This window comes from Anopheles coustani (genome assembly GCF_943734705.1).
Source record: "Anopheles coustani chromosome X unlocalized genomic scaffold, idAnoCousDA_361_x.2 X_unloc_10, whole genome shotgun sequence".
Lineage (NCBI taxonomy): Eukaryota > Metazoa > Arthropoda > Insecta > Diptera > Culicidae > Anopheles > Anopheles coustani.
Window position 1 is genome coordinate 191,630 of NW_026525049.1, and position 14,139 is coordinate 205,768.

Here is a 14,139-nt window from a genome sequence, read left to right on the forward strand (position 1 = left end):
TATGCGCTTTGCCTCGCTCGGCCATCGACAGCCGAAGTTATTCATGGTACTTGGTACCTTACCCTGTTTTCACCATACTTGTTCGTACTTGGGTGCAAAACATGAATCACCCATATCTCCACTTTGGGGGCCAGCTTCCGCCTTGTCCCCATATACTTTTTTGTTGGTCATATTATGCACAGTTTATAAATATTCTACGCCAACTTGCTAACTCGTCTCCAACTTGCCGTTATTCTTGGTCCAAGTCCCATTTCATTCGTTTTTTGACCCTTGTTGCTCTATGTTTCACTAATAGCTTCGCCCACCAACATGCTGATTTTCTATTCGTATTTTTCCGTAATAGTTCCTTTCAATAACATTCCAAATCATACCGCAACTCGTCGCTCGGTGGCAAACTGACCGAGTTATAATTCATGAAAGATACCTCTACCTGGTACAGCACATGGTCGGCCCAAATCATAAACCGACCAAACGACCGACTTGGAGCACCCTGACCGGGTTGCTCCCATATAATGAAAGTTGCGTCTTCCAACGTCCAACATATAAATATTCTACGACAAGTCGCTATCTCTTACCGGTCAGCCGGTATTCATCTTTCAAGGGTGATTTTGGTCAAGTGCCATTTCCTGCGACTTGGTCCCCGAATTGGACCATCATCACCTAATATCTCCGTGGTCTTTCAACTCAACCTCATGAAACTTTCAGGGTAGATAGATCTCCCCGAGACCTTTCCAACGATATGCCAATTGTCTCGCTAGGCCATCCACAGCCGAAGTTATTCGTGGTACTTGGTACCTTACCCTGTTTTCACCATACTTGTTCGTACTTGGGTGCAAAACATGAATCACCCATATCTCCACTTTGGGGGCCAGCTACCGCCTTGTCCCCATATACTTTTTTGTTGGTCACATTATGCACAGTTTATTAATATTCTACGCCAACTTGCTACCTCGTCTCCAACTTGCCGTTATTCTTGGTTCAAGTCCCATTTCATTCGTTTTTGGACCCTTGTTGCTCTATGTTTCACTAATAGCTTCGCCCACCAACATGCTGATTTTCTGTTCGTATTTTTCCGTAATAGTTCCACTCAAGACCATTCCAAATCATACCGCAACTTGTCGCTCGGTGGCAAACTGACCGAGTTATAATTCATGAAAGGTACCTCTACCTGGTGCACCACGTGATCGGCCCAAACCATAAACCGACCAAACGACCGACTTGGAGCACCCTGATCGGGTTGCTCTTATATAATGAAAGTTGCGTCTTTACCCGCCAAACGTATGAATATTCTACGCCAAGTCGCTATCTCTTACCGGTCAGCTGGTATTCACCTTTCAAGGGTGATTTTGGCCAAGTGCCATTTCCTGGGACTTGGTCCCCGAATTGGACCATCATCACCTAATATCTCCGTGGTCTTTCAACTCAGCCTCATGAAACTTTTAGAGTAGATAGGTCAACCAGAGACCTTACCAACGGTATGCAGTTTGTCTTGCTCGGCCATCTACAGCCGAAGTTATTCGTGGTACTTGGTACCTTACCCTGTTTTCACCATACTTGGCCATACTTGGGTACAAACCTTGAATCACCCATATGTCCACCTTACAGGCCAGCTAGCGCCTTGGCAACGTATGGTTTTTTGTTGGGTACAACATGAATAGTTTATAATTATTCTACGCCAACTTGCTACCTCGTCACCAACTTGCCGCTATTTCGTTTCCAACGTTTCCAAAACAGTACTGTTTCGCGAGATTGGATTGATGCAGCCTGAGCTACGCTTGATTTTGTGTTTTTAACGGTACTGAAAACCGGCCTAACGGGGGAAAAATCTTTGATATGGGAAATGAAAGTTCTAAAAGGTTGTCATGGTGTGCAACAAAAAAATTAAACCCAAAAACCATCATTTGGTGCAGACGGGTATTGTGGTTATATTATATACCCCCGTCAGCATACCACCCCCGCGCGATGTGATTGGCTGTTTACAGCATACGTTTCCAAAACTGTTTTGTTTTGCGAGATTGGTTTGATGCAGCCAGAGCTACGCTTGGTGTTGTGTTTTTTACGGTACCGAAAACCGGCTCAACGAAGCCAAAATCGGTGGTGTCTGCCCTCATCTATGATTTTTTGAAAAAAAGGGCGGGCAAGATAGCGCTAAGAATGCTATCGATCACGCGCCACGCGAACTGTTGTGTCTTAAACGTACCTGAATCAATAGAAGCATCTACCTGAATCTCTAGCAGCATCGTACCTGAATCTCTAGAACGATCGTACTTTCTATTTAATTATTTACCTGCGTACCAACATGCCGATAATTAATTGAAGGCCTCTACCCGTTTGTATGAAACGTACCCTTAAACCTTATGTACAAATTAGGTACAACTTTAGCTCGTGTTTCACTGGCGTCTCAAATTTAAAAACGTCTGATGAAACAGCACAAACTTTTGCATACGAGCTAGAGGATTATTGTTTGGCTTAAATGTTGTTCGCCACAAGGCGTATATTTTGTCCGTGTATAGAATTTTGATCTCAGCTACCGAAAAGGGCGATATGGCCGAAGCACATGAGTGACAAAAATAGTGAACGAGATACGTGTTTATCAATTTACCATGCATAATTGCCTTATCGTCGGTGTTCTACAGTAACGAAATGGTTTTCAAGGGCGATCTTTATCATTAATGTGGGAAAAGGAAAAAGTAACAGAGGGGAATATGACCATGACCAAGTTTAACCAACGGGTAATTTTCCCCCGAATACGAGTAGCCATACGTATGCGCCAAGTGCGCCACAACCGGTATGCAACAGTTCCGAACTGGTTTCTCCTGCAATTTCAATGCCACCAATGAGATAACGGTGACGCGCCAGTCATAGTAGCGGTTCTTTTTCCTTCGAATTCCAGAAACGAATGGTGTACATCGATTGACCCTGACCCTGAAACCAACTTTATATTTCAAGGGCAGTCTCTTTAAAAGGTGTAACTAAGCGAAGTGAAAAACGATCGGGCTGTTGTTTAATTCTTGCTTACGGCTCATGCATGTCTTCAACAGTGGCGCACACTTGGCTATCCAGTGCATGGTACTTTTCATGAATAATCGCATGGGCAGTATGTAACCGAGCGGTTAGCTGGGCAAAAATTTAGAAAGCTTGTATTTGTTTTTATTAGCAGAAATAATCCGGTACATTGGATTCTTTTTTATCTATACCATAAGTGAAAGAAAATGAGGCAGTGAAAGAGGGGAATATGGCGATGACTAAGTTAAAAAATGTTTATTTTTTCTCAAAATATTAGCCGTCAAACGTTTGCGCCGAGTTCACCGCAGCCGGTAACCATACAGCAACCCGTATAGTTTACTCGCAGATTTCGACTTTGCGTTTACGTTCTCTTTCTGGCACACGGAGCAGAAAGCCAGGTGCGCCAGAGTGTGTCTGCTATGAAGTCGATGCTCGCACATGCTGTAACTGATGCACTATGAGGCAGTTGGAGGAAATCCACCGAAATGGAATTAAATACGTATAAAGCTTGCCTTGAACACACTTGATCGTACGCAGAGAAATTATGTGTAACATTCTAGACGGATGTATTTGTTTCATAGTAAAATTAAAAAAGAACATTACATTTATTTTTAAAAGAATACAAAGTTTTCTCACAAACTATTAACCTCATACGGTTCTACTGTGTTTGCAAATGTGCGGAGTTTCCAACGTTTCTGTTCGCACGCTCGTCTGGCTCATGCGTTGTCTCGCTCACACGCGCCAGTTCTTGTGGCAAAACCCAACACAGTGTGAGAGCGAACGTTACTCTGCTGCATTCTCCTTCTCGGTTGTGCTGGCGCGATGCCGTAGCATGCTCTCTCTTTCGCTCGTTTAATGCCACTGGAGTCCGTCCTTCAACTATCGTATTTGCTAAATCTGGGTCAATGACCGTGCGTGCCCTACTTTCGTTGCTTGAATTCGGAGAAAAAGAAACCGTTAGAATGACTTGGTTTATTACATCACCTGTTCTTTCACGGCGTCGCCGTTATGACATTGGTTATAGTTACCAAGGTTCATTCGGAGCTTTTGCACCAGCATTTTTCGCAACAAATTTTTTTTTTCCCCATGACGGCTAATCGGTCGTTTGGGTCGTTGACCGATCGCGGTGTACTCTTGGCATGGCAGAATAAGGTACCTGAATGATGAATTATCGTTATGGCTGTATACAACCGAGCGCCTTGCTAGGCACAGTTTCAGAAAGGTTGTTATTATCTTTTACGGCATAAATTACAAAAACAAAATATAATCATGTTTTCTGGAGTTGTTATTAGGCGCATTTTATGCGAGTACAAATAAAAACCAACCTCGCGCGTGATGATCGGCTGCATACATCATATGTTTCCAAAACTGTTTCGTTCGGGACGGGAGTAAAAATGAGTTGTACTTTTCGTTTAATTATATACCTGCCTGCCAATATTCCAATCAAAAATTAATCTTTCGTTACCTGTTTCCATGAAAAGTGCGCTAAAACTCTACCTGTGTGCAACATTTTGTACTTGCTGACACGATGGGTACAATACTAGCTTGTAGTTCATAGGCGTTTTGAATGATAAAACTTCTGCTGGAACAGCAAACCAAGACAACATCTGTTCGCTTTCAAGTTAAAGCAAAACTTGTAGCACATGTAACAAAATGGACCGATGGTGAACAAGATCTTAGCGTTAACGGTCACAGCCCATCAAGTAAGACATATCTCGCATAGCTGTTAATCATTCCGTTTAAAAATATTAAACGAGGGCGAACTTTGTAACATATTTGGCGTGAAAAATGAGTGAAATCGTGCATGAAGCGTGTGTGAAACGTGAAATAAAACAGCAAAATAAATCACGAGAGCCAGCGAGAGTGAATTCAACGAGTGCGAGTATCGAAGCAAGGAAAAATGAAGCCAAAGCTCAAATTGCTTGAATACGAGCGTCTTATCGTTGAAAGTCTTTGCTTTCCTTGCATTTATTTTAATTGAGTTTTATTTTCGTAGATACTTGCTCTTTATAGATACTCGCTCAGGAAACGCATTTTGTGTTTTAAGTAAATTCTTTCGTTCGAGGATAGTTTTCAACAAAACACATGTATGTTTATTGCAGCTTGACTATGTCAGCCGTTTTTTTATTATGGCTGATAGAACATTTACACGAATTTTACACGACGGCAGATTTACTAACTGCCGGGTGATGTTCATGACTATGATGATCAAATTATTCCTGCAAAAGTTTCGGGCTAACATCACCCTCAAACGAAACCCAATATGTGAGTTAAATCGTGAATGTAATAAAAGTCATCATAAACATCGAGAGCCAGCGATAGCGAAATAAATAATGCGAGTAACGAATCCAGCGAAAATGAAGCCTTTGCATAAATAACTTGAATACGAATGTTTATTATGTGATGTTTGTTTATTTGCATGCATTAAAAATAAGCTATGTCTACATATGCATGCATTAATTTATTTTATTGCATGCATTAAATTAATTAAAGGCATGCACTAATAAAGTAAAATTAATTTTTCCTATTAAAATAGATTGAGCGAGTGGACGCTTGACGACGACGATGAATTGTCCGGTTTCCTTCGTTTAGCACCCCTGTTGCGTTGATCCAAACAGCCAAAAAGGGTTGCATCGTCCAGCGCCGTCGACTCCGCAATCGGCAAGCCGTCGAAATCACCGGTGCTGCAACTTTCCTGGTCTTCGTCCACCACTTGAGTTTTCGTTAGCACAGCCTGCATGTACCGATCCAGCTCGTCCCACTCCGCCTGCATCTGAAAAGATGAACATGTATCAATATACGCCATAAGTTCGGTGATGTATCTTATCAGGGCGTCCTGGTGTTCTTTCTCGAATGCTGCTTTGCGGACTGTCGGCAGTCGGTGGAATCGCTTCCTTGCAGCCCGGTGACACCTCGCTGCTGTATATGGTGGTTTTTGTTGGCCGTACTTTGCGACGAAGTAATCAATTGTAGTGAGCGGAACGGATTGGGGCTTTCCGTTTGCCTCGTCAAACAGCCGCTTTTCTTCCTTTGTAAGCCGGTGGTTTTCCGAACGCGATGCTTCGATGATATACGGCAGTTTCGTGGCAGGATCAGCATGCTTCCACAGCTTTTTCCGGTCGGCGCAAGTCAGATTTAAGGTGCTGTGTTGTTTTGTAAAAATATTGTAAGGTGTTATGGTGCGGTTTGCTTTCTTGTTGTATGTTGTTTTGGTTTGGTTCTGGTGGCTAGAAATAAACAAAACAAAACAAACAATACAGTCAATGAAAACAAAGGAACCTTTTGGTTGATTATTTAAGACTTACGAATATTGTTGCATTTCTTGTGGGGTTGTTTTCGGCGTCTTGCCCAAACACTCCCGGACTCCTTTCTTCTGCACGATGCAGAGCATTTCGTCCAGCGTCCGATGCATGTTTATGGTCTGCAACAACATTTTAGTAGCGCTCTTTGCTTCTTCGGCCGTACGGTTGCCGACAGCGACGCGAGCCCAGTCTATTTCCTGCAGCCGGGCATCTGCATTTAGCACGTCCTCTGCTGGCAAAATTGCTCGAAGCTGGTGGACCAAATCATTGTACTCTGATTCCGTCCACTGTTCGGCAGCTACGTTTCCGAAATTCGCTCCTTGTTCGGAGTCCGCCGATCCGAACAGATCCTCACTTGCATTCATCAGATTGGAAGCCATTTTCTTCACCAAACTTTTTATTTTTTCTGGAGAGTAACTTGTTGCGTCTGCTTTTTTTGACCGTAGAAATGAGTCTGCAAAATGGCGTCGTTTTTTGCGGCAGGTACATCGGACAAGATGGACATCTTCTGTCCTGCTTCCCAAAATGTCAGTTGAACGAAAAAGGAATTTATTATTTGACAATAGTTCACAAACATTATTTAGAACACGTTGTTTCTTTCTGCGTGAATTTGCCAATAATATTTCGATTATGTGAAAGAAACATGACTAAATTTTGAATAACGACTAGAGAGAACAATTCTTTTTAAAACTAGAATAATAAAAAAATTGGTTCATTTATTTTCTTTATGCTTTTTGAAGAACTGAACCCGCATCTTGTAAACACGATGACATTGAAGAATATTGTCAAAAAGAAAACTTCATACGGAATACATGTTTTTCTGTTTCAACAGACTTTATTTTAATATCCATATGCGGATATTGAAATAAAATTAATCTTTGTTGCCTTCAAATTACTTTTCCATCGATATATAATAATGCGAGATCGGTTGCAATCAACCCGTCCTATTCCCAGTCGAATGACGAAGAGCACCACATTAGGAAGGAAAGAAGGACTAAAAACAAAAACAGAAAAACCAGGATTCATTATTTTTAATGAAAATAAAACTCCACTCCGCTGGTTATTTAACTGCATTCCGCTAGTTCTTCGCTCCGGTTAGCCTAAGCTTTAAAAATGACTGCCCTTGAAATGCAATTATGGTTTGAGAGTCAGGTTCAATCGGTGCACACATTTTGTTGCTGGAATTCTGAGGAAAAACAACCGTTCGTATGGCTCGCGCGTCGCCGTTAACACATTGGTTGCATTGACCTTCCAGATGAAAAAAGTTCGGTATTGGGCACATACCTGTGACTACTCGGATTCGGAGAAAAATAAACCGTTTGTTAGTCTAGGTCACGGCCAAATCACATTCTTTAACTTCATCGGTTACTCACATTGATGGTAGAAATCGCCCTTGAAAACTATTTCGGTACTGTAGAACACCGATGAAGAGGCTATTTTGTATGGTTTATTAATAAACACGTATTCCGTCCACTTTTTTCTCTCTGTCGATGGGATGTTGTTGGACTCCGCATAACGTTTCCAAAACAGTTTCGTTTTGCGAGATGGGTTTGATGCTGCCTGGGCTACGCTCGATTTTGTGTTTTTTACGGTACTGAAAACCGGCTCAACGGGGTCCAAATCAGTGATGTCTCCCCTAGCTCAAGATTTTTCTAAGAAACCATCGCATCTTCTCGCTCTCGACGGGATGTTGTTGGACTCCGCATAACGTTTAAAAAACTTATTTGTTTTGCGAGATTGGTTTGATACAGCCTGAGCTACGCTTGATTTTGTGTTTTTTACGGTACTGAAAACCGGCTCAACGGGGTCCAAATCAGTGATGTCTCCCCTCATACCTGATTTTACTAAAAAACCATCGCATCTTCTCGCTCGCGACGGGATGTTGTTGGACTCCGCATAACGTTTCCAAAACTTATTTGTTTTGCGAGATTGGTTTGATACAGCCTGAGCTACGCAAGGTTTTGTGTTTTTTACGGTACCGAAAACCGGCTCAACGGGGCCAAAATCAGTGATGTCTCCCCTCATACCTGATTTTACTAAAAAACCATCGCATCTTCTCGCTCTCGACGGGATGTTGTTGGACTCCGCATAACGTTTCCAAAACTTATTTGTTTTGCGAGATTGGTTTGATACAGCCTGAGCTACGCAAGGTTTTGTGTTTTTTACGGTACCGAAAACCGGCTCAACGGGGCCAAAATCAGTGATGTCTCCCCTCATACCTGATTTTACTAAAAAACCATCGCATCTTCTCGCTCTCGACGGGATGTTGTTGGACTCCGCATAACGTTTCCAAAACTTATTTGTTTTGCGAGATTGGTTTGATACAGCCTGAGCTACGCAAGGTTTTGTGTTTTTTACGGTACCGAAAACCGGCTCAACGGGGCCAAAATCAGTGATGTCTCCCCTCATACCTGATTTTACTAAAAAACCATCGCATCTTCTCGCTCGCGACGGGATGTTGTTGGACTCCGCATAACGTTTCCAAAACTTATTTGTTTTGCGAGATTGGTTTGATACAGCCTGAGCTACGCAAGGTTTTGTGTTTTTTACGGTACCGAAAACCGGCTCAACGGGGCCAAAATCAGTGATGTCTCCCCTCATACCTGATTTTACTAAAAAACCATCGCATCTTCTCGCTCTCGACGGGATGTTGTTGGACTCCGCATAACGTTTCCAAAACTTATTAGTTTTGCGAGATTGGTTTGATACAGCCTGAGCTACGCTTGATTTTGTGTTTTTTACGGTACCGAAAACCGGCTCAACGGGGCCAAAATCAGTGATGTCTCCCCTCATACCTGATTTTACTTAAAAACCATCGCATCTTCTCGCTCTCGACGGGATGTTGTTGGACTCCGCATAACGTTTCCAAAACTTATTTGTTTTGCGAGATTGGTTTGATACAGCCTGAGCTACGCTTGATTTTGTGTTTTTTACGGTACCGAAAACCGGCTCAACGGGGCCAAAATCAGTGATGTCTCCCCTCATACCTGATTTTACTAAAAAACCATCGCATCTTCTCGCTCTCGACGGGATGTTGTTGGACTCCGCATAACGTTTCCAAAACTTATTAGTTTTGCGAGATTGGTTTGATACAGCCTGAGCTACGCTTGATTTTGTGTTTTTTACGGTACCGAAAACCGGCTCAACGGGGCCAAAATCAGTGATGTCTCCCCTCATACCTGATTTTACTAAAAAACCATCGCATCTTCTCGCTCTCGACGGGATGTTGTTGGACTCCGCATAACGTTTCCAAAACTTATTTGTTTTGCGAGATTGGTTTGATACAGCCTGAGCTACGCAAGGTTTTGTGTTTTTTACGGTACCGAAAACCGGCTCAACGGGGCCAAAATCAGTGATGTCTCCCCTCATACCTGATTTTACTAAAAAACCATCGCATCTTCTCGCTCTCGACGGGATGTTGTTGGACTTCGCATAACGTTTCCAAAACTTATTTGTTTTGCGAGATTGGTTTGATACAGCCTGAGCTACGCAAGGTTTTGTGTTTTTTACGGTACCGAAAACCGGCTCAACGGGGCCAAAATCAGTGATGTCTCCCCTCATACCTGATTTTACTAAAAAACCATCGCATCTTCTCGCTCTCGACGGGATGTTGTTGGACTCCGCATAACGTTTCCAAAACTTATTAGTTTTGCGAGATTGGTTTGATACAGCCTGAGCTACGCTTGATTTTGTGTTTTTTACGGTACCGAAAACCGGCTCAACGGGGAGAAAATCAGTGATGTCTCCCCTCATACCTGATTTTACTAAAAAACCATCGCATCTTCTCGCTCTCGACGGGATGTTGTTGGACTCCGCATAACGTTTCCAAAACTTATTTGTTTTGCGAGATTGGTTTGATACAGCCTGAGCTACGCAAGGTTTTGTGTTTTTTACGGTACCGAAAACCGGCTCAACGGGGCCAAAATCAGTGATGTCTCCCCTCATACCTGATTTTACTAAAAAACCATCGCATCTTCTCGCTCTCGACGGGATGTTGTTGGACTCCGCATAACGTTTCCAAAACTTATTAGTTTTGCGAGATTGGTTTGATACAGCCTGAGCTACGCTTGATTTTGTGTTTTTTACGGTACCGAAAACCGGCTCAACGGGGCCAAAATCAGTGATGTCTCCCCTCATACCTGATTTTACTAAAAAACCATCGCATCTTCTCGCTCTCGACGGGATGTTGTTGGACTCCGCATAACGTTTCCAAAACTTATTTGTTTTGCGAGATTGGTTTGATACAGCCTGAGCTACGCAAGGTTTTGTGTTTTTTACGGTACCGAAAACCGGCTCAACGGGGAGAAAATCAGTGATGTCTCCCCTCATACCTGATTTTACTAAAAAACCATCGCATCTTCTCGCTCTCGACGGGATGTTGTTGGACTCCGCATAACGTTTCCAAAACTTATTTGTTTTGCGAGATTGGTTTGATACAGCCTGAGCTACGCAAGGTTTTGTGTTTTTTACGGTACCGAAAACCGGCTCAACGGGGCCAAAATCAGTGATGTCTCCCCTCATACCTGATTTTACTAAAAAACCATCGCATCTTCTCGCTCTCGACGGGATGTTGTTGGACTTCGCATAACGTTTCCAAAACTTATTTGTTTTGCGAGATTGGTTTGATACAGCCTGAGCTACGCAAGGTTTTGTGTTTTTTACGGTACCGAAAACCGGCTCAACGGGGCCAAAATCAGTGATGTCTCCCCTCATACCTGATTTTACTAAAAAACCATCGCATCTTCTCGCTCTCGACGGGATGTTGTTGGACTCCGCATAACGTTTCCAAAACTTATTTGTTTTGCGAGATTGCTTTGATACAGCCTGAGCTACGCTTGATTTTGTGTTTTTTACGGTACCGAAAACCGGCTCAACGGGGCCAAAATCAGTGACGTCTCCCCTCACACCTGATTTTACTAAAAAACCATCGCATCTTCTCGCTCTCGACGGGATGTTGTTGGACTCCGCATAACGTTTCCAAAACTTATTTGTTTTGCGAGATTGGTTTGATACAGCCTGAGCTACGCAAGGTTTTGTGTTTTTTACGGTACCGAAAACCGGCTCAACGGGGAGAAAATCAGTGATGTCTCCCCTCATACCTGATTTTACTAAAAAACCATCGCATCTTCTCGCTCTCGACGGGATGTTGTTGGACTCCGCATAACGTTTCCAAAACTTATTTGTTTTGCGAGATTGGTTTGATACAGCCTGAGCTACGCAAGGTTTTGTGTTTTTTACGGTACCGAAAACCGGCTCAACGGGGCCAAAATCAGTGATGTCTCCCCTCATACCTGATTTTACTAAAAAACCATCGCATCTTCTCGCTCTCGACGGGATGTTGTTGGACTCCGCATAACGTTTCCAAAACTTATTTGTTTTGCGAGATTGGTTTGATACAGCCTGAGCTACGCAAGGTTTTGTGTTTTTTACGGTACCGAAAACCGGCTCAACGGGGCCAAAATCAGTGATGTCTCCCCTCATACCTGATTTTACTAAAAAACCATCGCATCTTCTCGCTCTCGACGGGATGTTGTTGGACTCCGCATAACGTTTCCAAAACTTATTTGTTTTGCGAGATTGGTTTGAAACAGCCTGAGCTACGCAAGGTTTTGTGTTTTTTACGGTACCGAAAACCGGCTCAACGGGGCCAAAATCAGTGATGTCTCCCCTCATACCTGATTTTACTAAAAAACCATCGCATCTTCTCGCTCTCGACGGGATGTTGTTGGACTCCGCATAACGTTTCCAAAACTTATTTGTTTTGCGAGATTGGTTTGATACAGCCTGAGCTACGCAAGGTTTTGTGTTTTTTACGGTACCGAAAACCGGCTCAACGGGGCCAAAATCAGTGATGTCTCCCCTCATACCTGATTTTACTAAAAAACCATCGCATCTTCTCGCTCGCGACGGGATGTTGTTGGACTCCGCATAACGTTTCCAAAACTTATTTGTTTTGCGAGATTGGTTTGATACAGCCTGAGCTACGCAAGGTTTTGTGTTTTTTACGGTACCGAAAACCGGCTCAACGGGGCCAAAATCAGTGATGTCTCCCCTCATACCTGATTTTACTAAAAAACCATCGCATCTTCTCGCTCTCGACGGGATGTTATTGGACTCCGCATAACGTTTCCAAAACTTATTTGTTTTGCGAGATTGGTTTGATACAGGCTGAGCTACGCTTGATTTTGTGTTTTTTACGGTACCGAAAACCGGCTCAACGGGGCCAAAATCAGTGATGTCTCCCCTCATACCTGATTTTACTAAAAAACCATCGCATCTTCTCGCTCTCGACGGGATGTTGTTGGACTCCGCATAACGTTTCCAAAACTTATTTGTTTTGCGAGATTGGTTTGATACAGCCTGAGCTACGCTTGATTTTGTGTTTTTTACGGTACCGAAAACCGGCTCAACGGGGCCAAAATCAGTGACGTCTCCCCTCACACCTGATTTTACTAAAAAACCATCGCATCTTCTCGCTCTCGACGGGATGTTGTTGGACTCCGCATAACGTTTCCAAAACTTATTTGTTTTGCGAGATTGGTTTGATACAGCCTGAGCTACGCAAGGTTTTGTGTTTTTTACGGTACCGAAAACCGGCTCAACGGGGCCAAAATCAGTGATGTCTCCCCTCATACCTGATTTTACTAAAAAACCATCGCATCTTCTCGCTCTCGACGGGATGTTATTGGACTCCGCATAACGTTTCCAAAACTTATTTGTTTTGCGAGATTGGTTTGATACAGCCTGAGCTACGCTTGATTTTGTGTTTTTTACGGTACCGAAAACCGGCTCAACGGGGCCAAAATCAGTGATGTCTCCCCTCATACCTGATTTTACTAAAAAACCATCGCATCTTCTCGCTCTCGACGGGATGTTGTTGGACTCCGCATAACGTTTCCTAAACTTATTTGTTTTGCGAGATTGGTTTGATACAGCCTGAGCTAAGCAAGGTTTTGTGTTTTTTACGGTACCGAAAACCGGCTCAACGGGGCCAAAATCAGTGATGTCTCCCCTCATACCTGATTTTACTAAAAAACCATCGCATCTTCTCGCTCTCGACGGGATGTTGTTGGACTCCGCATAACGTTTCCAAAACTTATTTGTTTTGCGAGATTGGTTTGAAACAGCCTGAGCTACGCAAGGTTTTGTGTTTTTTACGGTACCGAAAACCGGCTCAACGGGGCCAAAATCAGTGATGTCTCCCCTCATACCTGATTTTACTAAAAAACCATCGCATCTTCTCGCTCTCGACGGGATGTTGTTGGACTCCGCATAACGTTTCCAAAACTTATTTGTCTTGCGAGATTGGTTTGATACAGCCTGTGCTACGCTTGATTTTGTGTTTTTTACGGTACCGAAAACCGGCTCAACGGGGCCAAAATCAGTGATGTCTCCCCTCATACCTGATTTTACTAAAAAACCATCGCATCTTCTCGCTCGCGACGGGATGTTGTTGGACTCCGCATAACGTTTCCAAAACTTATTTGTTTTGCGAGATTGGTTTGATACAGCCTGAGCTACGCAAGGTTTTGTGTTTTTTACGGTACCGAAAACCGGCTCAACGGGGCCAAAATCAGTGATGTCTCCCCTCATACCTGATTTTACTAAAAAACCATCGCATCTTCTCGCTCTCGACGGGATGTTATTGGACTCCGCATAACGTTTCCAAAACTTATTTGTTTTGCGAGATTGGTTTGATACAGCCTGAGCTACGCTTGATTTTGTGTTTTTTACGGTACCGAAAACCGGCTCAACGGGGCCAAAATCAGTGATGTCTCCCCTCATACCTGATTTTACTAAAAAACCATCGCATCTTCTCGCTCTCGACGGG